At 39.2% G+C, this 22,390-nt stretch overlaps 1 non-coding gene across 1 annotated transcript; it reads right to left on the reverse strand.

Annotated features, from left to right (window-relative positions):
• Window positions 1-20,012: 20,012 nt before the first annotated feature.
• Window positions 20,013-20,119, reverse strand: LOC141624162 (small nucleolar RNA R71). The gene has a single exon (XR_012533977.1). It is a non-coding gene; the product is annotated as a small nucleolar RNA R71 (small nucleolar RNA).
• Window positions 20,120-22,390: the final 2,271 nt, after the last annotated feature.

Consider the following 22,390-nt stretch of genomic DNA (forward strand, 5'->3'; position numbering starts at 1 on the left):
CAACATTTCATGATTCAGCACTGATAACTCTTGAGGTTCCTGTAATTCAACAGCTTACTAGACAAGAACACTCAAATTTAAGAACTGACACTTCTCCATGTGGACATAGGCCACCCGCCCCGCGCGCACCCGCGCGTTGGTTTCGAGGCGGCGGCACTTCTCCTACGGAACCTTGGTTTGCCAAAGCACGTCATGGGCCGTTACCGATTGGTGAGGCATTGAAACCGGTGAAAGGTTGAATAAGTCTGCATTTGTGGAGTCGCCACCAATTTATTGTGGAAAAATTGGAAACCATTCGAATACCTCGTGTCATGTTAAGACACAAAGTAATGACATGAACACTAAGAATTCGTTACTCTTAGCATTCTATTTCTAGAATAACTCTCGAGATGCCAATAGACACGGATGTCCAGAGATAACTAAGTAAGGGGTGATGGTACGTATTAGGAAGCTCTTTAATTCGTACACCTAATCCCGCCCGACTCGATAGCGGCCTCTACTAATGATTAGGGAAATTGTTCATATTTGATATGTCGTCGATGTAATGCATGCAATGCAACAAACATAGATTAATCGTAGTATGTGAAGTTAGACTATGTCGGTTAACACGTGTTTTAGCAAAATATTTGGTCGAATTTGAAAGTTAGATTTAATACATGTGAATGCCATACGATTAAATCATACATAATAATAATAATGAATAAACGAATTACAATTACAAGGCTTCATTTGATCTACGTCAAAAGCACGCTCGAAAACGGGATTTCGAAGAAGAAAATAAAAGGAAAATGAAATTAGAATTAAAAATATGAAAATACGACAGATTAGAGGTGATAAGACAAATAATAGTTGATTTGAACTGTAATTAGGAGCTACGTCAAAGCGAGAAAGAGTTCAGGGATAGAAACCAACCCAGAACAGGCGCAACACCTGCTGCGTCCTCTGGAACAGGCGCAACACTTCATGCGTCTGTTCTAGAGCTGGGTTCTGCCTGTGAAGTCAGAACCGCAACATTGTTATCGTTCGTTGGTAGATTTAAGATCGATTATTGATACTAGACGCGAATTGAAGTGTTTTAACCAATTATATGTATCAGGACAAGTCATAAAACAAATTAAAATGAGAAATTACAGCGGTTTACATGATTATGAAGAACTCGTGTCGGAAATACAAAAAAAAGGCGAAACTTGAGGTTAGATTAAGACGAAACTGGGAGAAAACTTATGTATCAAATTAGGATTCCAGAACCTCGACATGAACAAGTCGAATCCCGAAGAATCGATTTGAATTAAAACGGCAAAAACCCGCGAGTATTGAATTACTCGGGATTAAGGACGAATTACACATTGTGATTGAAAGGAAATTGTTAAAACATATGTTTTATGTACTGAAACAACGAAGAAAGCAAAGAAAAACGAAAGAAAAAAGAAAAAGGAGGAAAATATGCAGGAAGTCGAGGAAGAAGAAGAAGAGCAAGAGCAGCAAGCAACCACTGGAAGAGGCGCAGCAAAGTTGCGATCCTTCGAAGAGGCGCAGCTGCTGCTACGTTTCTTCTCGACGTCTGACCTCCGCTGTTCCGTAAAAATGGCTTTAAAAGACGGATTTTAAATCGGTTTGCGAACGTGCTTTTGATATAGGTTTACATTAATTGATACAAAATAAAAGGTACAATAATAAAAATGGGATTTACACCCTCAGACTTACATGTTTGACGAAACAAGATTGACTAAAGTTATCGTTTTAGTGATTGCTCGACTCGAATATGCGTGGAAAGTGCCCTCATTAGAGGATTTAGTAGATTGATTAGGTTGATTAAATGGTGGAGTTGGTCAAATTGGTCGGTCTATGCAACGTGACTGGGACTCAGAATGATCTGAGCTTATGTGGTCGATTGATCAAGCACATAGGCGTTGAAAGGCAATAATGTAGTCTAGAATGCAAAGAGAGAGAAAGATGGGGCGGAACACTCGCGTGCCAAATATGGAGGCCGGAGGCTTCTATTTATACTAAACATATGGAAGAGTTTAGGAATGACACGGATTTAGAAAAAATCACAGAAATATTCTGAAAAATGCGAAAAGAGGGCAGAAGAGGCGCAGTAGCTACTGCGATTCTTGGAAAAGGCACAGCACCTGCTACGTCATTTCCCCGGAGGTTTCCTCCTCAGCAAGAAAGAATTCCACGTTTTATTATGGAATTTCGGTAGATATACACTTCCTTATTCCATGAAACACAATATTACGGAAGATATTTACTTAAAATATTAATTTTAATTAGGAATAAATATCCAGAGAATTCTAGAACATTCCGGAATAATCTGACTCGGCATTTAAACGGTTTTTAGAAAATGAAGCGGTTTTTGACCCGGACTCCAAATGAACTCTAATTACTGTCAAAACGACCGTATCGGTGCATAGATGACGACCATTGGGTTGGCTCGAGTGTTTGAGCTATCACTTGATGATGAACTTACGGACTGTCATAAATCGCTCCGCGTATCAAACATGCGGCCCAATCATCACTGGGTGGTTGGCGGGTGGTGCAGAAATGCGGTATCTACAGAGCCTCCACTTTGACTGATGCTTGGACAAGGCGAAGGTCAAAGTATTGCCATCAGGTCAATCGAAGATTATAACCTGACGACTATGGCGACGCGAGGCGGCTCACGGGGTCTGAACCAAGGACCTATCGTCGGGAACATTTTAGAGCCTGTCGACTATCGGGGAGGGTCGTTTAAAGTCCATTAGACTACGTAAGGAAGCTCCCCAGCCATAAGAAGAATCCATACCTGAGACACCCCTTGGTGAAACGGGACTGAAGGCGCTTCGGCAAAACTATTTGGGTCTGAAGATAACTTGGTGTCTGAAGGCATTAGGGGTTATAGGGCTTCTGAAGAAACTTCTTAACACTTTTGAAGGCTAACTCTGAAGGCTATCTCTAAAGGAAAGGCTGAAGGGTAACTCTCTGAAGGACTGAAAGGGCGTAAGTGAAAAGAACTTCCTGAATTTACTGAATGGGTTATCTGAAGGTTACTGAAAGAAGAAAATATCAAGGTTTATCCTGAAAGTTGTCTGAAGGATCTGAAGGATTAAGGCAAGTTTTTGAAGGTACAGAACTCTTCGGGAGTTGTTTCTCTCGAACTCCGTGGGAAACCATGTGAGGGTCAACAAGATGTTTGAATAAACCGCTGGGGAAGAGGCAAGATGTTCTGAGAACCGCTGGGGACAAAGGGGCCTTATAAGAACTGCTGGTAGATAACGTGCTTGCATCATCTCAAGCACGATTTGTATGTAGCCTGTATGGCGACAATGAACTCTCGTTGGGTAACCCGCCGACGATTAGGAACAGTTTGATCGTCATGGAAGAAACCTTGAGCAATACTGCGAATAATGCTAAGGAATATCTTGAGCGTCGCTGGGGGGCATGAAGACTTGAGCGAAGCCCCCAGTTAGAGCGAGCTATGCTTCTTAAGCACACCTTCATGGTTAGTAGCCACACAAGAACGCAATCTAGTAGGCAAATAGCATATAGCACACACAAATTTTGAAAGTTCTTTTTCTTCATGAAATTGTTTAAATAAAGGTGGAATTTGTTTCTTGTAATGCGTTATGCATATTCAATGGGCTTTAAATGTATGACTTGATATGACATCGACTCACTAGGATGCAAGACGACCGACTGACGCGATACTAACTTAGATTTGACTTGACACAAGGATGACTTTGCCTGAGCATGCGCAACTCCTAGCCAAGTGTGGGTGATAATGCGTATCAGTTCCAATCACTACTAGAAAAATCAATATAGACATCACTTAATAGACATCGGATATTTGAAAAAAATTGATGTATAAACATAGACATCAGAGATTATAAGAAAACCGACGTCTGTACATTTGAATATACATCAGTGTTTTAAAAAACCGATGTCTATTAAACGTACCTTTTAAAGGACATGAGACATTAAAACACTGATGTCTATTTAATTCCCAAAACTAGCCCATTCACGCTACTCACCTTATCTTGATACTTACATTCGCAAATCACACTTTCTCTTATCATAGTAATCATACACCAGCTTCTATCTCCTTCATATTTCCCCCAAATTTCAAACTATCCCTAATTCCTCAATTTTTTTCCCCAAATTTCCTCCAATTATTGCTCAAATTCACATACATAGACCTCATATTCGTCAAGCAACGTGGGGCAAAACCCATCTGCTCATCTCATTTGCAAAACCCATACATCGTTGCTCTCACTCGTAAAACCCATCTGCTCCATCGCTGCTATCACCCATTCCTCCACCGCGCCATCGTTGCTCCATCACCACCGCCATCATCACTGCGCCTCTAAATCGTCTGCTCCTCCTTCAGGTACTTGTCTTCTCCTCTAACCCTTCTTTATCTTAATTTGGAGTTTCAATTTTTCAGTTTTGTTATTTCAATTTTCCAGTTCATTTCTCTAACTTCATTTCTAAAGTTCTCTAACTTTATTGAATTTGCTACATACAATACGGTTAATTATTCTTGTTTGGTTTCAATTATTATTATTATTATTATTATTATTATTATTATTATTAATATTATTATTATTATTATTATTATTATTATTATTATTATTATTATTATTATTATTATTATTATTATTATTATTATTATTATTATTATTATTATTATTATTATTATTATTCCAGTTGATTGTTTGAATCCCCAAATTTACATTTTATTATCCAATTGAATTTTTGTATTGGTTCCAATTGATTCTGAATGTGCAATAAGGGTTAGGCAACAAGTTTATTGGCCCCACAGAAGATGCCTATATAAACCATTGTTGATAAAGCTGAGAACTTTCGGTTGTGTCACATTAGTTGTATATAGTCTACTTTGTATAGTATAATCTATAGCCTCCGCTACTCTCTAATGCTTACTCAGTTACCCTAAAGTAGTAAAGCTGTCGACTCACCAACAAACCATTCGAACGAGGCCAAATGCTTGCTCACTTACTCTTTAATGCCGCCAGTCACAAACTCGCTTCTCTCTATTTTCAACAGGTTCTTCTCTTCTCTATCTCATTTTTTCAATTTCTTTGTTAGTTTTGGTTAGTGATTTGATTTATTTTACATTAATGTGATCTTGTGCTTTATTATTTGATTATGATTTGATGAAATAATTGAATTTTGGGGGAAGGTAAACCTTAACTTTAATGAATTTAGATGTGGATTTGTGATTAACCTTATGTATCACTGGGTAAGAATACCCAAAATTAAATGAAGAAACAATAGGGATTGATAATCTCTACCGCTTTATCCAACTTAACCTTGGTCATGGGTCGGCTCTATTCATGTGGTATCTCTTTGTTTCTTTATTTTTTGTTTAGTTGGAAGGAAAAGCGAGTGCGTTGATGTGTTCCCCATGATGAAATGTATTAAAAAGTTTGTTTGCTTGTTTGTTTCTGTCAGCATTTTGATGCTAATGGAAAGATGCTGCATAGAGTACTACCAAGCTTTCTGCGACTTTTTATAGTGAAGATCAGTTTATCAGACTCATACAAACGTACAATTCTATCTTCTTCTCTTGTTCAACTTTGAATATCAATGCTCATATTACAACAAGTTAAAAAAAACGTGGGTCGGAACTCAGACCTTCTGATGCCTATTTATGGAATAGACATCAGATAAAATTAAAACTGATGTCTATTTTTCAATAAACATCATACTTAAGACTAATGTATAAGTATAGAGAATATACATGTGTCAACTATGCATGAGTACAAAATCCGATGCATATTGATAAAAATGTCTGATGTTTATGATGATTTTTGTAGTAGTGAATGGTAGAAGAATTGCAAGAATGATGACGACATATAAAGGCAAGGCATGAGCCATAGATCAGCTGTCTACTTTGGACATCTTTTGACAACGTCTTGCTGTAAAAGAGACCCCTCTTGAGGCACATAACTTGGAGAATCGATCTAAGACCTTTGCCATTGTCCGGACCAAGCACTAGTTTGACTTAAAATAAGAGAGGAATAAAGGAAGGGTGGCATCCCGGAAGAGAAGCCCCCAGGATGAGAAGACGACTCTGAAATTTGGTAAAAAGGAGACTGGGTGACAAAAAGGAGCCCCCAGTAAAGAGGTAGAAATGGAAATTATGATTGGAAGGTTGTGAAATGGAAAGGGATGGTCATAAAACGGGTGTCGATAATTGAGGTTGAAAGTTGATGGCAGGTGTGGTTGTGTCCTTGAGGACTGCCTACGTATTCACGTAAAGTGAAATCAAACTAGATCGTAGTTCTGAGCTGGCTTTGAGGTCGAAAGTTAAAAGTAGGGATGGTTGTGTCCTTGAGGACTGCCTACGTATTCACGTGGAGTGAAATCAAACCAGATCGTAGTTCTGAGTGTGAGCCTAAGCTATGTTGTTAGGGCCTTAAAGTGCATGGGTCACGAGGGTAATTTCCTTTGGTGACTCGAAGAATCGATTTGAGATAACTCCCTCTGATCATACACCAAAGAGGTATAATTAAGTTTGTAAAAATTTCCTTGTCATTTGAGCACACCTAAAAGTGGACCCTAAGGATGATATGGGTATGTCTCGTTCCGGGTAGCAAAGTATTTGAAGATTCCGTGTCTGGGTGAAGGTGAAACTGGATTGGATATTTGGAATGTGGAGCTTGGAAATAAGAGGCTTTGATGAATAAATCTCTGGAGCTTGATTTTGTGGAGTTAAGGCTTTATGGGAGTATGACTTGTAATATGGCTTGGAAATGGAGTCTCTTAGCTTGATGTAGCCTGAGCACATAAAGGTAGGTTAAAATGACATGGGTTCAAGTTTCCATGTCTTCGCTCTAAAGGATGGGTATACTTGACAAGCTTGAGAGGATTCTCAAAATACCTAACTATCTCCCTGTAACGGTCTCGAGAAGGACTTAGGGTGTGTGATGTGTGAAAGGCTAGGTGAGGGTGCTAGCTGACCATCTTCATCAATGTCTTGATTCTATATAAACTTCAGCAGTATTCCGCTCAGCATTCGATTTCATACTCGTTCTTGATTCAGACTCAGGTTCTTGGTCTAGAATATATCTCGCCTTTTTGCTCAGATACTTGATTCAGGTTTTTGAAGATAACTTTGACTTTGGATATCGACATTGACTTGCTTGATTGAGCCTTCTTCTTTTGACTCTTTTGTCTTGGATTACGGGCATAACCACGACCTCGGATACTGAGCTTGGTTTTTCTTGATTGACCCTTTGTCTTTGATCATGACTTGTATCGTCTTGGATTTGCTTGCTAACATGGATTTGTGTCAGACTATCACCTTTAGTATGAAACGGGTTGGTCTTTAGTAAACAGGTTTTTATTGTGGGGAATGGGCTTGCCTTCCGTCATGGATTGTTAACAAGGGAGATGGTCTGGATTCGTCCTAGAACCTCTTGAGATATGCTCGTCCTAAACTGGGGTATAGTGAGGTTTCTATTACCAAACATGGAATAGGTAAGAAAATGGACATGGAGTTTCGGGTCCTCTACAACTTGGAATGGAACATCATTTAAGTGTACTCACATCGACTTGCCATGCGTTGTTTGTTTTAAAATGTCTCAAATCAATTTTTGTTATCATAGGAAAAGGGTAAAGGAAGAGATAGGATAGAATATGTGGATTGAAAAGTGTACTTTTATTAAAATGAATAATAAATGTATAGAGTCGAGAAGACATATGACTCGTGGGACAGCCCCTAGGTTGTCACTAGGAATGGAAATGCACACGAAGAAAGACACTAGAATAATTATGGGAAAAAAAGCCTAAGACTCGGACGCGAACTTTGGTTCGATCTTAGATCCAGTCTCGTAATCATCGGCCCATGCTTGAATATTTATTCTTCTGGCAACTGGCTTCGACATCTGACTTTGAGCATTCACCCATTTGAGCATCATGTCCTCATCATTGGGAATACTAGAAGGATAACAGTCAAGAAGAGTTTCCTGATAAGTGGTATATCCATGAGGATTTACTAAGCTGCCTTGTGAGTTAAATGTTGAGAGGGAAAATTTCCCATATTCAATCATATCCTGGATCGCATGCTTGAGCTTATAGCACATCTCAGTATTGTGTCCTTTGCCCCTGTGATATTGGCAATAGGCATTACTATCCCATAACCTAGACTTCTTTTCTGGATCAGGTGTACGACCGACCTTCAACATTCGTCACTCCATGAGTCTCTGAAGGGCATCGGTGTATGTAATACCAATGTCGGTAAATTTCCTAGGAGGTGTGTCCTTCTTGTCGGAAGCCTTTGTGAATGACCTTGGAGAGTTGTTAGGTTTCTTTAACGAAGGCTCCATGAGGTTGCCTTTGTTGATTTTGATTCTTGGATGAGACGAACTAGAGATAAGTTGCTCATTTGTTGCGTTCTTCTTAGGACTGTGAGGTTGACGGTTTGTCTGGACACTTTTCATCTTGAGAGGTTAGGCCTCAAGCTTCTTACCCATTTCAGCAAATTGGTTCTACATGTTGGAAAGCCGAGAGTTTAGGTTATCAATGGCTCATTCTATCTTGGAAAATTTATTGTTGAAGGCAATGGAAAGCATGAGCATTCCACTTTGGATATCGTCGTCTTCGAGGACATTGATTTCTTCGTCGTACGAGAATCGAGGAGATGAGAACAATCTAGGGATGAATCTTCGTCATGTTTAGTAATATTAGGCCCAAGAGGGTCGATCTTCTTGGATTGCTTGACCGAATGTGGCACAGGAAGCTTGCCATCCTCGATCATATCCTGAATAATATGCTTTAGACAAAAGCATTCCTCCGTCTCGTGTCCCCTACATCGATGGTACTAACAATATGAATTGCCCTTCCACCTAGGAAGTATCTTTTCAGGGTCTGGGGTTGGACCAATTGGATGAAGTTTTCCCTGGGAAACCAGTCTTTGTAGAGCTACTTCATATGTGGTTCCAAGGTCAATGAATTCCCTATGTGCTTGTCCCGGCCTTCTGGATGGAGTTTCCAAGAGCTTGATTCCCTTGTCTTCATTGGCCTTCTTAGATGGGTGAGTTGTGTTGAAGCTATGACCTGGCCTTGGGGTACGAGAAGATGGTAAAGGTTTCATCATGCCCATTTGGTTTTCCATATTGATGACACGAGTGCTCAAGTCTTCGACGGTGGCCTGAAGCTTAATGACTGTGGAACTTAGTCCTTCGACGATGACAGATAGAAGTTCTTGAACATTTTCATTGGAAATTGTAGAATTCCTACCGAGAAGAAAATGACGCGCGTTACAACTTGATTTGGCATGGGATCACGCGTACTAAGGCAACAAACAAAGGATATACGGAGGAAAATATATGAGGACGAGACGAGATAACTAGACTCTTGACTTGTGAGTTCATGAAATGTCGTGAGTGACTTCTTGTGTTTGGACTCACGGTGTTTGACTTTGACCTTAGACTCGAGCGTTGACTTTGATGAAGTGACATGTTGATTCTAGACTCGAGTATAAGTGTAGATACCCGGGGTGTGCTTATAGGTGTTAAGAAGACGACTGCATTTTAAGACGTTTAGACTCAAATGTAAGGCCCATTGAGACTCGTGTGTTGAGCCTCGGGACGTGTCATTAGGGAGGTTTTGAAAACACGGCTGGATTTGAAAGGTGAGCCCTGTTAAAGCTTTTGTGTATGACTTAGGCACGTATGACTCGAGGTGTCGAGAATATTTATATCCTAACTGAATTGGGGTATGGGGTCCAAAATGACGGCGTGACGCCTTAGGACTTGACTTGAATTTGAAAAGACCCAAAATGTTAAGGAAGACGGGTTTATGACTCGACAGAGTTCCGACTAGGACATGGTCGGTTCAAATTTTGACTCTTACTTAGCTCAATTGAATTTACATATTTACATGGTTTGAAAATATTTTGGTTTAAAATGTTTTTCGGTTTTTTTTTGCACACTTACTAAAAAAGGACTCAACTCGTGAAGTGGGCGTGTGCCACTGTGTCAAGCGGGATTTGAAAATGACAAATTTTGAAATGTTTGTCCTAGACAACTGTAGTGTAGTTGTAGGGGTGCTGACTCGAAGTGAGTTTTGAAATGGGTTTGAGGCCCGAAGTTTGACTCGACATTTGGACAGAGTTTCGGCGTATTTTGCGCTGTTTTAGACCATTTTTGAAAATGTTTATATTTTGAAATGGGTTTTATTTTACAAAATTTTGTCATGGTTTTGTTTACAAATGGTGATCACGTATATGATACAAACATACATATGGGCATTATAACAGTATGCTGAGTGCATTTAAAGGGTTTTGGTTTAGAAAGGTGGGTTGCCATACCAAGCAATCAAACCCTGGTCCGTGGAGAGGTCCGTGCCAAACATGAGTAAGGTCGATTCCTAGTCTATTTCCTCGAGTAGTGAAAGCTCTCGATACAAATATGAGTATGTACCACGGTATGGTTGACGTCAGTCGCTATCCATCGTTAGGCCCTGATAGCAATTTGGACCGTCCGGACGGGACGATTGGTCAAACAGGTTGGTTTAGGGTCTAGGAAGACCGAATAAAATGACCTAATAAGGTCGAATAATGAAAATCGACAACTGTCTTATATAAACTATTCTCTAACCTTGTTCAAGTTTCACTCTGGGTAACACGTAAGTGTATCATCCCTACCGGAGTCACCAAACTGTGGACATGGGCCACCCGCGCCGCGCGCACCTGCGCGTTGGTTTCGAGGCGACGACACTTCTCCCACGGAATCTTGGTTTGCCAAAGCACGTCATGGGCCGTTACCGATTGGTGAGGCATTGAAACCGGTGAAAGGTTGAATAAGTCTGCATTTATGGAGTCGCCACCAATTTATTATGGAAAAATTGGAAACCCTTCGAATACCTCGTGCCATGTCAAGACACAAAGTAATGACATGAACACTAAGAACTCGTTGCCCTTAGCATTCTATGTCTAGAATGACTCTCGAGATGCCAATGGACACGGATGTCCAGAGATAAATGAGTAAGAGGTGAGGGTACGTATTAGGAAGCCCTTTAATTCGAACACATAATCCCGCCCGCCTCGATAGCAGCCTCAACTACTGATTAGGGAAATTGTTCATATTTGATATGTCGTCGATGTAATACATGCAATGCAACAAATATGGATTAATCCTAGCATGTGAAGTTAGACTATGTCGGTTAACACGTGTTTTAGCAAACAATTTGGTCGAAGTTGGAAGTTAGATTCAATACATGTGAATTCCATACGATTAAATCATACATAATAATAATGAATAAACGAATTACAATTACAAGGCTTCATTTGATCTACGTCAAAAGCACGCTCGAAAACGGGATTTCGAAGAAGAAAATAAAAGGAAAATGAAATTAGAATTAAAAATATGAAAATACGACAGATTAGAGGTGATAATACAAATAATAGTTGATTAGAACCGTAATTAGGAGCTACGTCAAAGCGAGAAAGAGTTCAGGGACAGAAACAAACCCAGAACAGGCGCAACACCTGCTGCGTCCTCTGGAACAGGCGCAACACTTCATGCGTCTGTTCTAGAGCTGGGTTCTGGCTGTGAAGTCAGAACCGCAACATTGTTATCGTTTGTTGGTATATTTCAGATCGATTATTGATATTAGACTCAAATTTAAGTGTTTTAACCAATTATATGTATCAGGACAAGTCATAAAACAAATTAAAACAAGAAATTATAGCGGTTTACATGATTATGATTAACTCGTGTCGGAAATACAAAAAAAGGCGAAACTTGAGGTTAGATTAAGACGAAACTGGGAGAAAACTTATGTATCAAATTAGGATTCCAGAACCTCGACATGAACAAGTCGAATCCCGAAGAATCGATTTGAATTAAAACGGCGAAAACCCGCGTGTATTAAATTACTCGGGATTAAGGACGAATTAAACATTGTGATAGAAATGAAATTGTTAAAACATATGATTTATGTACTTAAACAACGAAGAAAGCAAAGAAAAATGAACGAAATAAGAAAAAGGAGGAAAATATGCAGGAACTCAAGGAAGAAGAAGAGCAGGAGCAACAAGCAACCTCTGGAAGAGGCGCAATAAAGCTGCGATCCTTCGAAGAGGCGCAGCTGCTGCTGCGTTTCTTTTCGACGTCTGACCTCCGCTGTTCCGTAAAAACGGTTTTAAAAGACGGATTTTAAGTCGGTTTGCGAACGTGCTTTTGATATAGGTCTACATTAATTGATACAAAATAAAAGGTACAATAATAAAAATGGGATTTACACCCTCAGAATTACATGTTTGACGAAACGAGATTGACTAAAGTTATCGTTTTAGTGATTACTCAACTCGAATATGCGTGGAAAGTGCCCTCGTTAGAGGATTTAGTAGATTGATTAGGTTGATTAAACGGTGGTGTTGGTCAAATTGGTCGGTCTATGCAACGTGACTGGGACTCAGAATGATCTGAGCTTACGTGGTCGATTGATCAAGCACGTAGGCGTCGAAAGGCAATAATGTAGTCTAGAATGCAAAGAGAGAGAAAGAAGGTGCGGAACACTCGCGTGCCAAATATAGAGGCCGGATGCCTCACTTTATACTAAACATATGGAAGAGTTTAGGAATGACACGGATTTGGAAACAAATCACGGAAATATTCTGAAAAATGCGAAAAGAGGGCTGGAGAAGAGGCGCAACAGCTACTGCGATTCTTGGAAGAGGCGCAGCACCTGCTGCATCATTTCCCCGGAAACACAATATTACGGAAGATATTTACTTAAAATATTAATTTTAATTAGGAATAAATATCCAGATAATTCTAGAACATTCTGGAATATTCCGACTCGGCATTTAAACGGTTTTTAGAAAATGAAGCGGTTTTTGTCTCGGACTCCAAATGAACTCTAATTACTGTCAAAACGACCGTATCGATACGTATATGACGTCCAAGGGGTTGACTCGAGTGTTTGAGCTATCACTTAATGATAAACTTACGGACTTTTATAAATCGCTCCGCGTATCAAACATGCGGCCCAATCATCACTGGGTGGTTGGTGGGAGGTGCAGAAATGAGGTATCTACACTCCAGCTAAATATTATATGGACGTTCTTACTTCTACTACAATAGGGAAGGGAAAAATGAATGGGGGACAGGAGGAACCATCTGGACATGATAGTAATGGATAGTATAGGAGGATGGAATGTTAGGGGAATAAATGGAATTTATAAGCAGATGGATGTGAAAAAATTCCTCCATCAGAATAACATTGGTCTTTATGGGCTAGTTGAAACAAAGGTGAAGGCTCAAGATTTTTCTAAAATTCTTAATAATATAGGTTCTCATTGGATGGGTATTAATAGTAATCAATCATCATGGGGGAAGAGTTTGGATAATACGGCTTCCACAGATATTTGATATTACTACTCTCTATATTTCTGCTCAGCTTATCACTGTTAGAGCCATGGACAAAGCCTCAGGTGATGAGTTCATCTTTTCTGTAGTATATGGTTTTAATGATGATGGAGAAAGGTCTGAATTGTGGAATGATCTAGAGTTTATTAAGTATTCTTTTCCTGGTCCTTGGGGAATATGTCGTGATTTTAACAATGTTCTCAACTTTAATGAAAGAATAGGAAGAGAAGTAAATTGGGCTGAAATTGCTGATATTAGGGAATGTGTTCAGTAATATGGTGTAACTGATATTAAGAGGCAAGGTGCATTCTATACTTGGAATAATAAGCATGAAGCAGGCAATAGGTCATTTTCAAGAATTGATAGATTCCTTGTCAATTATGATTGGATAGACTTATATCCTCATGCTTTTGCTCATTTTCTTCCTGAAGGTTTGTTTGACCATAACCCTTGTGTGTGCTATAGAAGATCTATCAGGAATCAAACAAAAGGGCATTTTAGATATTATAATACGTGGAGTTTGGATCCTGGGTTCAAAGAGATTGTTCAAAGTTCAAGGAGGAAAATTGTCTATGGCACACTCATGCTCAAACTAATCTCTAAGCTTAGAAATTTGAAGAAACCCCTAAAAAAGTTGAATAGGAACAAATTCTCAGACATTGAGAAGGCTGTGGGGGTTGCTAAATCTTTATTAGAGGACATTCAAATATAAATTAATGCTCATCCTACTGATCTTGCTATTATTGATGCTGAGTGTGAAGCTTCTGATTCCTATAGGTATCTGTTAAAAATCCAACACAGCTTTCTGAGTCAAAAAGTAAAGACTGACTGGATAAGATATGGAGATGAGAATACCAGATTCTTTCATAGTCATATAAGAGCTAGACAGATTCACAACAGAGTTATGAGCATTAAGGGAGCTGATGGTATCATATATCATAATCCTCATGATATAAAATGGCATTCCTTGATTATTACAAGCAACTGTTGGGCACCTCTCACATAACCTCTCCTATTCATTTTCCCACTGTGATAACTGGCAAGTTGATTTCTGTTCATCACAAGAGTATATTATTATCTTCTGTCTCTACTGCTGAGATTAAGGGAGCTTTCTTCTCTACTCCTTCTACCAAATCTCGAGGACCTGATGGCTATTCCAGCCAATTCTTCAAGGATTCCTGGGATATTGTAGGAGATGAGATCATCAATGCTGTCCAAGATTATTTTCATTCTGGAAAACTCCTTAAGCAGGTGAACAATACAAATATCACTCTTATCCCTAAGGTAGCTAATCCTGCTAGTGTGCTGGAATTTAGACCTATATAGCTTGTTGCAACATGATCTATAAATGCATTGCTAAAGTTTTGTGCAATAGGTTAAGTAAGGTATTACCTGACATTGTTAATGAGAGTCAAGGTGGATTTGTGAAGGGGAGAAACATAGTTGATAATGTTCTAATATGTCAAGATATTGTTAGATTGTACAATAGGAAAGCTGCCTCTCCAAGGTGCTTGATTAAAATTGATTTGAGGAAAGCGTATGACTCAGTTGAATGGGCCTTCTTAGAGAAAAGGTTAGATGCATTGGGTTTCCCTAAGAAATTTATTGACCTGATTATGGAATGTGTACAAACTCCTTTATATTCTTTATCTGTGAATGGGAGTTCTTTTGGTTTCTTTCAAGGGAAATAGGATTAAGACAAGGTGACCCACTGTCCCCCCTCCTTTTTACTCTTTGTATGGAATACTTATCTAGAATTCTGGGGGTAATAGCTCAACAAGAAGATTTCAGATTTTATCCAATGTGTGGCCATCTAAAATTGAACCATCTTCTCTTTGCTGATGACCTCCTCATGTTCTGTAAAGGGATTGAAAAATCCATAATGTGGATTCTTAGAAGCTTTGCTAGCTTCTCTGCAACATCTGGTCTCCAACTTAATAAATCAAAATCTGAAATTTATTTTAATGGTGGCCCTGCAACTAATGTGAACAATATTGATACGTTCATTTTATATAGTCTTTTTAAGTCTCATATGCACGTATTTTTATGCGATTCTCGTGGTTCTATGCTACGAAATGCCCCGAATATTTTACTTTGGTTTGTCTTGCTATATTTGCAGAAATGGACCTGAAAGTAGCGGAATCGAGCCTCGAACTGTCCTTTTTGCTTGCACTTCGAGGATGAGTGGATTTGGAGCGGAAACGCTGCTGCCTTGGGATGCGTGAAGTCATTTCGGAAGGTAACCAAGTGAAGAACACAAGCTGCTGCAGTGGGGAATCATCGATCGAGGTGTTTTGCTAACTATAGTCCTCGATCAAACACTTTTGGAGGATAAGAAGACTCGATCGAATACTTTATGTGTTCGATCGAGGGGTGCTTTATTTGAGGTATTCGATCGAGTATTCAACTCGATCGAGAAGATTTTGCTAGATGTTGTTTGATCGAGCGGTTCTAAACTGTTCGATCGAGTAACTAGCTAATGGGCTCGGGCTTTTTTATCTTATTATCGTAATTTAGGTTTAATAATTGTCTCTCCTATAAATAGGAGATACGTCATTAGGTTTAGGATCTCTTCTTCTTCTCTCCCTTCTCTCTCTTCCTTCTCTCCCCTTGTAGACTCTTTTGTAGACGATTGTTCTGCTCTATTTTTCCGGATCTTAGTTTGTAATTCTCTCTTTACTCTCTTTAATTTGCGATGTTTATTATTTATTTATCTTTCGCTCTTGCCTTATTTACTAGTATGTTTAGCTAATTCTCCCGCTAGGATTTAGGGGATTCAATGAGTTGATGTTAGTTGCTAATTAGGTTTGCAGATCTGTTGCTAAAATCATGTCTTTGTTGTTAATCATTGCATATAATTGTTCTTGTCTACTTGAGTCGGCACAATTAGATAATTAATCTTGGTAAGCCTTGACCTAGACCGGAAGGTTGGAAGGGGTGAGATCTGCAGTGAACATTAGGATGCTTTAGTGAGGGCGAAAGCTAAGCTAATAGTGTTTTAGGGCGAATTGAGACCGGAAGGAGATATTCGTTGCCCCTTAGACCGATACAAGGGACCGATCTATGACCTTAGCTGCAATTATCTGACATTCATTGATGACCCGGCGATCCTAGTTGTGGACGCGGGCCCACGGGGGTGCTTGGGAAACAAGCGTTTGCATTTGTGGAGTCGCCACCAATTTATTGTGGAAAATTGGAAACCGTTCGTATACCTCGTGCCATGTCAAGACACAAAGTAGTGACATGAACACCAAGAACTCGTTACCCTTAGCATTCTATGTCTAGAATGACTCTCGTGGATGCCAATGAACACGGATGTTCATAGAGATCTGGAGTAAGGGGTGAGGGTACGTATTAGGAAGCTCTTTTGATCGAACACCTAATCCCGCCCGCCTCGATAGCGGCCTCTACTCGATATATTGTCGATTATATGCATGCTATGCAACATCCAACGTTTTAATCCTATGTGAGAATTAGACTAAGTCGGTTAACACGTAATTTAATCATACAAGTGGGTCAAAGTAGGAATTTAAGTTCAATTACATGTGAAGGCACACAAGTGATACAAGAAATACAATAATGAAATTACAATAAAGAAAATACAATAATTACATCGGATTAAATGATTCATGTCGAAAGTACATTTAAAACAGATAATTTAAGAAAGAATAAATAAATAAATTAACGAACAGGAATTAGGGTGATAATACGAATAATAGTTAATTAATACGTAATTAATAAACTAGGTCAAAGCAACACGGGAGTTCAGAGACAGAAATCAACCAGGAACAGGCGCAACAGAGCTGCGTCCCTTGGAAGAGGCGCAACACTTGCTGCATCCGTTCCTTGGCTCAGTTCTGGCTGTGAAGCCGGAATTGCAAATCGTTAATGTTCGTTGGTGACTTAATGATCAATTAATATTATTTGACTCGGATGAAAGTGATTAGCAGGTTATTTACATGCGATTAATGCTCCTAAAAGCAATAAAACATGGATGAAACCGATTAGAACGAATTATATACAAGATTAATGGATAATTAACAATTAAACAAACTAAATTATTTAGGTTAAATAGATTATTAGTGATGAATTAACAACGGTGACGATGAATAACAGATGCAACTATGTAAAAGATCAAGTTCCAGAGTGATGTGACCATAATTTGAGCGTATTTAGTCCCCGAATTAGCGTTGTTCCCATGCTTCTTAGTGCATATTTGGGTCATTTATTGTCTTTAGTCCTTTTTTTTGCATATTCTTTGAGGTTTTGATCCCTTGGTAAGAAAGGAGTGCAAACCTTGCATTTTCATGGCAAAATGGAGCTAAATTGATTGAATTCAATGACCAAGCATCAAAGAGAAGACAAGACTAGAAGGACTTTGTACATATTGTAGTAGATGGGCAATGATGAGAAAAGATCCCCGAGGAAATCCTCAAGGATTGTATGAAGAGAAAGGAAGAAAGGAAGAAGCTGATCTATAATCCGAGCGGATTGCCCACAATCCGCCCGTCCAAGACAAGCAATCTGAGCGTCTTCCCCAGAAGGCCGATCGTCCAAAACCACCACAATCCGCCCGTCCACCCCACAAATCCTCTCGTCCAACAAGAAGACAATCCACTCGTCCCGTGCTCTGGACGCTCAGATTGTGTGACAGCTATTTCGTCTTCTACATGTTTTATGAAGGATGCGCATACCTCAGGAAAGACTAGCAAAAAGGAGACACGCATATTTTTCTGAGAGGAGCGATTCCTCAAGGACTTAATCGTCATTTAAGCCCTTAGTAAACCCTAATTTGTGTACCTAATCCCCACTATAAATACCCCATTAGTCTAATTAGATTATCATGTTCTTCTTAGCAATCTCTAGTGTAGTTTATATCAATCTAATCTCTCTTTAATCTTGTAATAAACATTTAATCAAGTCTTAATACAAATCTCATTTCCTTAATCTCTCTTTTATTCATCTTTCATTTTGGGTAATTGAAGATTATTCGGGTTATTATTGGGAGATTGACAACCTTCCAATCAATCATCAAGTATTTCTATTATTCTTTGCTTTATTATTGGAATCATTAGTAGGTATAATTCTCTTAATCCCTTTTTAATTATTGTTAATTATCTTCATTTATTCATCATGTTTTACTTTGTTGGTATGATTGACAACCTTGCTAGCATGTTCAACATGATAATGAGTGAGTAGTTTTCTTAGCTAGGGTTAATGGGTAATTAGGGGAAACCAACATGGGGGATGATTCATGCTTAAATTAATATGTTTTCATAGTTTATTTGCTTGCTTGTTGTGATCTCAACTTATGCACATGTTATGTTTGATGAAATGCGAGCGTATGAATCCTTTCATTTTTTACCCATCACCTATCTTTTCAATGAGACTTGTAAGACATAAAACAACTCGAGTCTCATTAGACCATGCATATAGTTGAGTAGGGAAGATTAAGTCGACTTGTAGGTGTTGTACAATCTAATCGATTCGGCTCCGGGACCCAAACTTTCCTAGGATTGTAAGACATAAACCAACTCGATCCATCACAACAATAATTGCTTGCTTATAATTTGAGAATATGTTTGTATAATCAATTCCCATGAATCCCCTATGACCCCATGACACCCTAGTGCTTTTTATCAATTGTTTACATCCCTTTTTAATCATCTTGCTTGTTTACTTTCATTGCTATTTAGTTTAGTGATCTTCTATTCAAACCCCAAATTATGACACCCCTAGACACCGCTAGTTGCAATTGAAAATCTCATCTCAATTCCCGTCCCTTGGGATCCGACCTTTACTTGCCTCTTTACTAATTGTAGAGTTGTTTGTGGAGTTATAAATAGTGTTTTGGTCTAGGTGCTCCTAACGACAAGTACCGAAAACTAAACCTCTCAAGAGAGTCCGACCAAAAATGGCGCCGTTGCCGGGGACGGTGTTAACTTGATTTAGATTTTCTTAAATTGTTATTAGTTGTGTCTTTCTTTGTCTTGGGGAAGTAAAACTCCTCAAGGTTTGTTCTAACTATTTTCAAGTTGTTTGATATTTTGCATGTCTAGAAGATCACAAGGTAACTTGTTACCCTTTGATCACGAAATTGAAAGGACTTTGACAAACAATAGAAGACTTGCTAGAGGAACTTTGAGAGGTATTGGTGAGGTTGTAGATATTCAACCAAACACTATTGAGTTCATCAACCCTTTTGCAAGAGAAGGTGAGGAGAACCCAACACAAAATCCAATACAAAATCAACCCACAATGCCTAAATTTTCATCACATTCCGTACCAACCGAGGAGAACGTACCCAATGTTACTCCCACACCACAACACTTAACCGGAAATTTCATTGCCAAATCCGCATTTATCCAATTAGTCGAAAGAAGCCAATTTGGGGGGATGCCTTGTGAAGACCCTCACTCTCACATGGAGACTTTTTGTGACTATTGTGATGCGATTTCTCAAACCGGTGTAACTCAAGACCAAATTCGATGGGTCTTATTTCCTTTTTCTCTAATTGGCACCGCAAAACAATGGTTGAAAGGCCTTGATAAGGGTACTCTCGGAATTGACTCTTGGAAGAAATTGGCTCTAGCTTTCTACAAAAAGTTCTACCCACCGGAAAAGACTAATATGCTAAGAGCTCAAATTACGGGCTTTAAGCAAAGAGATGAAGAATCCTTGTATGAAGCTTGGGAGCGATTCAAGGGAATTTGTCACTCATGTCCTCATCATGGACTTAGCGAGTGGTTCTTGGTACAACAATTTTGGAATGGTCTTTATAAAGACTCAAGAAACATTCTCAACATGGGATCAAATGGTATGTTCACCGAAGTTGACGATAATCAAACTTGGAACAAGATTGAGGAAATGGCGGTCCATAATTCACAATATAGTAGACCTCGCAAGGCTACTAGAGGAGGAAAGCATGAAGTGGACTCTATTACTCAATTGGGTGCTCAACTTAGTGCTCACATTGATACCATCAATTTGAAGTACGAAAAAGCTATGGCTAGACTTGAAGAAGCCTCAAAATCACCAAAGCAACATGTTAATGCCATGACGGCATCTTCATCAATCCCAAGTGGGATATGTGAGAATTGTGGAACTTTGGGACATGACCAAAGTGAATGTAGGGGAACAAATGAACAAGTGAATGTTTTTCAAGCATTCAAGAGTGGTACCCCTTATTCAAATTATTACAATGAAAACACCAAATTCCACCCAAATCTCTCATATAAAAGCCAAAATGTTCAAAACCCTCAACCAACATACACCCCACCTCCCATGAGAAACCAAAATCAAATACCCTTTTACAACCAAAACCAAGGTTACCAAAATCAAACTCCATACAATCAACAAAATGACCAAGGTTTTGATGTTCAAAAAGCGGTCCTCCAAATGCAAAAGAATCAACAAGAGTTTTTCACCCAAATGCAAAAAGATAGTCAAGCAAAGGAAATCACCATCAACAACATCCTAGCCCACACCAAAATGTTGGAAACCCAATTGACTCAACTAGCATCTTCAAGCTCACAAAGACAAAAGGGGCAATTACCACCTCAGAGTAATCCCCCGAGACATGAAACAGTTAGTGCCATCAACTTGAGGAGTGGTACGAGATATGAAGCACCAAAGAAGCAAGTTGAGGATGAAGTGGTGGAAGCTAGTGACAAAGAAGAAGTTGTGCAAAACTCCAAGGATGGAGAACCATCAAAAGAAGAAGTTTCAACGAAAAATGAAGACAAGGCCAATGAGAAGGAACCCATTGTGATTAGACTTCCTTTTCCAAGTCGTCAAGCCAAGCCCAAATTTGATGACCAACTTGGAAAATTTATGGAAATTGTGAAGAATTTGGAAGTCTCGATTCCTTTTACGGAATTAATCAATCACGTGCTGGCCTATGCAAAGTACATGAAAGACATCCTTATGAAAAAGAAGTCAATCCGGAAGCTTGAGACTATCGCCTTCACTAAGGTGAGTAGTGCAATCCTTCAAGGGAGTTCACCTCCGAAGCTTAAAGATCCGGGAAGCTTCTCAATACCGTGCACCATTGGCGACACAACGATCAACAAAGCCCTATGTGATCTAGGGGCTAGTGTGAGTGTTATGCCGTATTCGGTAAGTAAAAGGTTAGGGATGAGAGAGTTTAAATGTACCAATATCACACTCCAAATGGCCGATAGATCGACGAAGACACCATTAGGGATATGGGAAGATGTTCCCGTAAGAGTTGGGAAATTTTTCATCCCGGTGGACTTTGTCATTGTTGACATGGAAGAAGACTCCAATATTCCAAACATTCTAGAAAGACCTTTCTTGCACACCGCGGGTGCGGTGATAGATATGAAGCATGGAGAGCTCACTCTAGAAGTGGGAGATGAGAGCATAACTTTCAATCTTGACAAGACCATGAGAGCTCCCCGTTTGCATGAACCATGTTTTATGGTTGATCATTATAGCCGGAAGGATGAGAGGAAGAAGTCGGAATTCCAATGGAAGAAGAAAGTTGATGCTCCATCAAAAGAGCAAGTGAATTGTAATAAAGAGAGCTTGAAAAGCTCACCCATGACAAGTGAAGAGGATGGCCTCATTGGCTAAGACAAGAAAGGAGGAGAGTTGTCTCTATCAACTCAAGAGATTTTTAATGATCAAGTAGACGAAGTTTGTGGTCTTTGGGATGATGAATTTGAAGGGATTTTCAATCCCTACATTGGTAATGCTATCGATCAAGACCAACATGAAGGACAACAAGTGCAAAGATCTATTGAGGATCTTTATCAAGATAATGAACAAGCTTTTGACTACTTCTTCAAGGTGTTGAGTAACATCAACAACACCTTGGACATGCCCCCATGACATATCTCTAAGGATGAGAGTTTGGTGGAGTCCTCTCCAAACCACCATTTGTAAATATTTCTAACTCCCTAACTTGCATTTTATATCTTACATTGCATTTTCGTCATTTTTGGATTTTTGTGCCTTGATCAAGATATTCATCATTTTTGAGA

This window comes from Silene latifolia, chromosome 1 (genome assembly GCF_048544455.1).
Source record: "Silene latifolia isolate original U9 population chromosome 1, ASM4854445v1, whole genome shotgun sequence".
Taxonomy (NCBI): Eukaryota; Viridiplantae; Streptophyta; class Magnoliopsida; order Caryophyllales; family Caryophyllaceae; genus Silene; species Silene latifolia.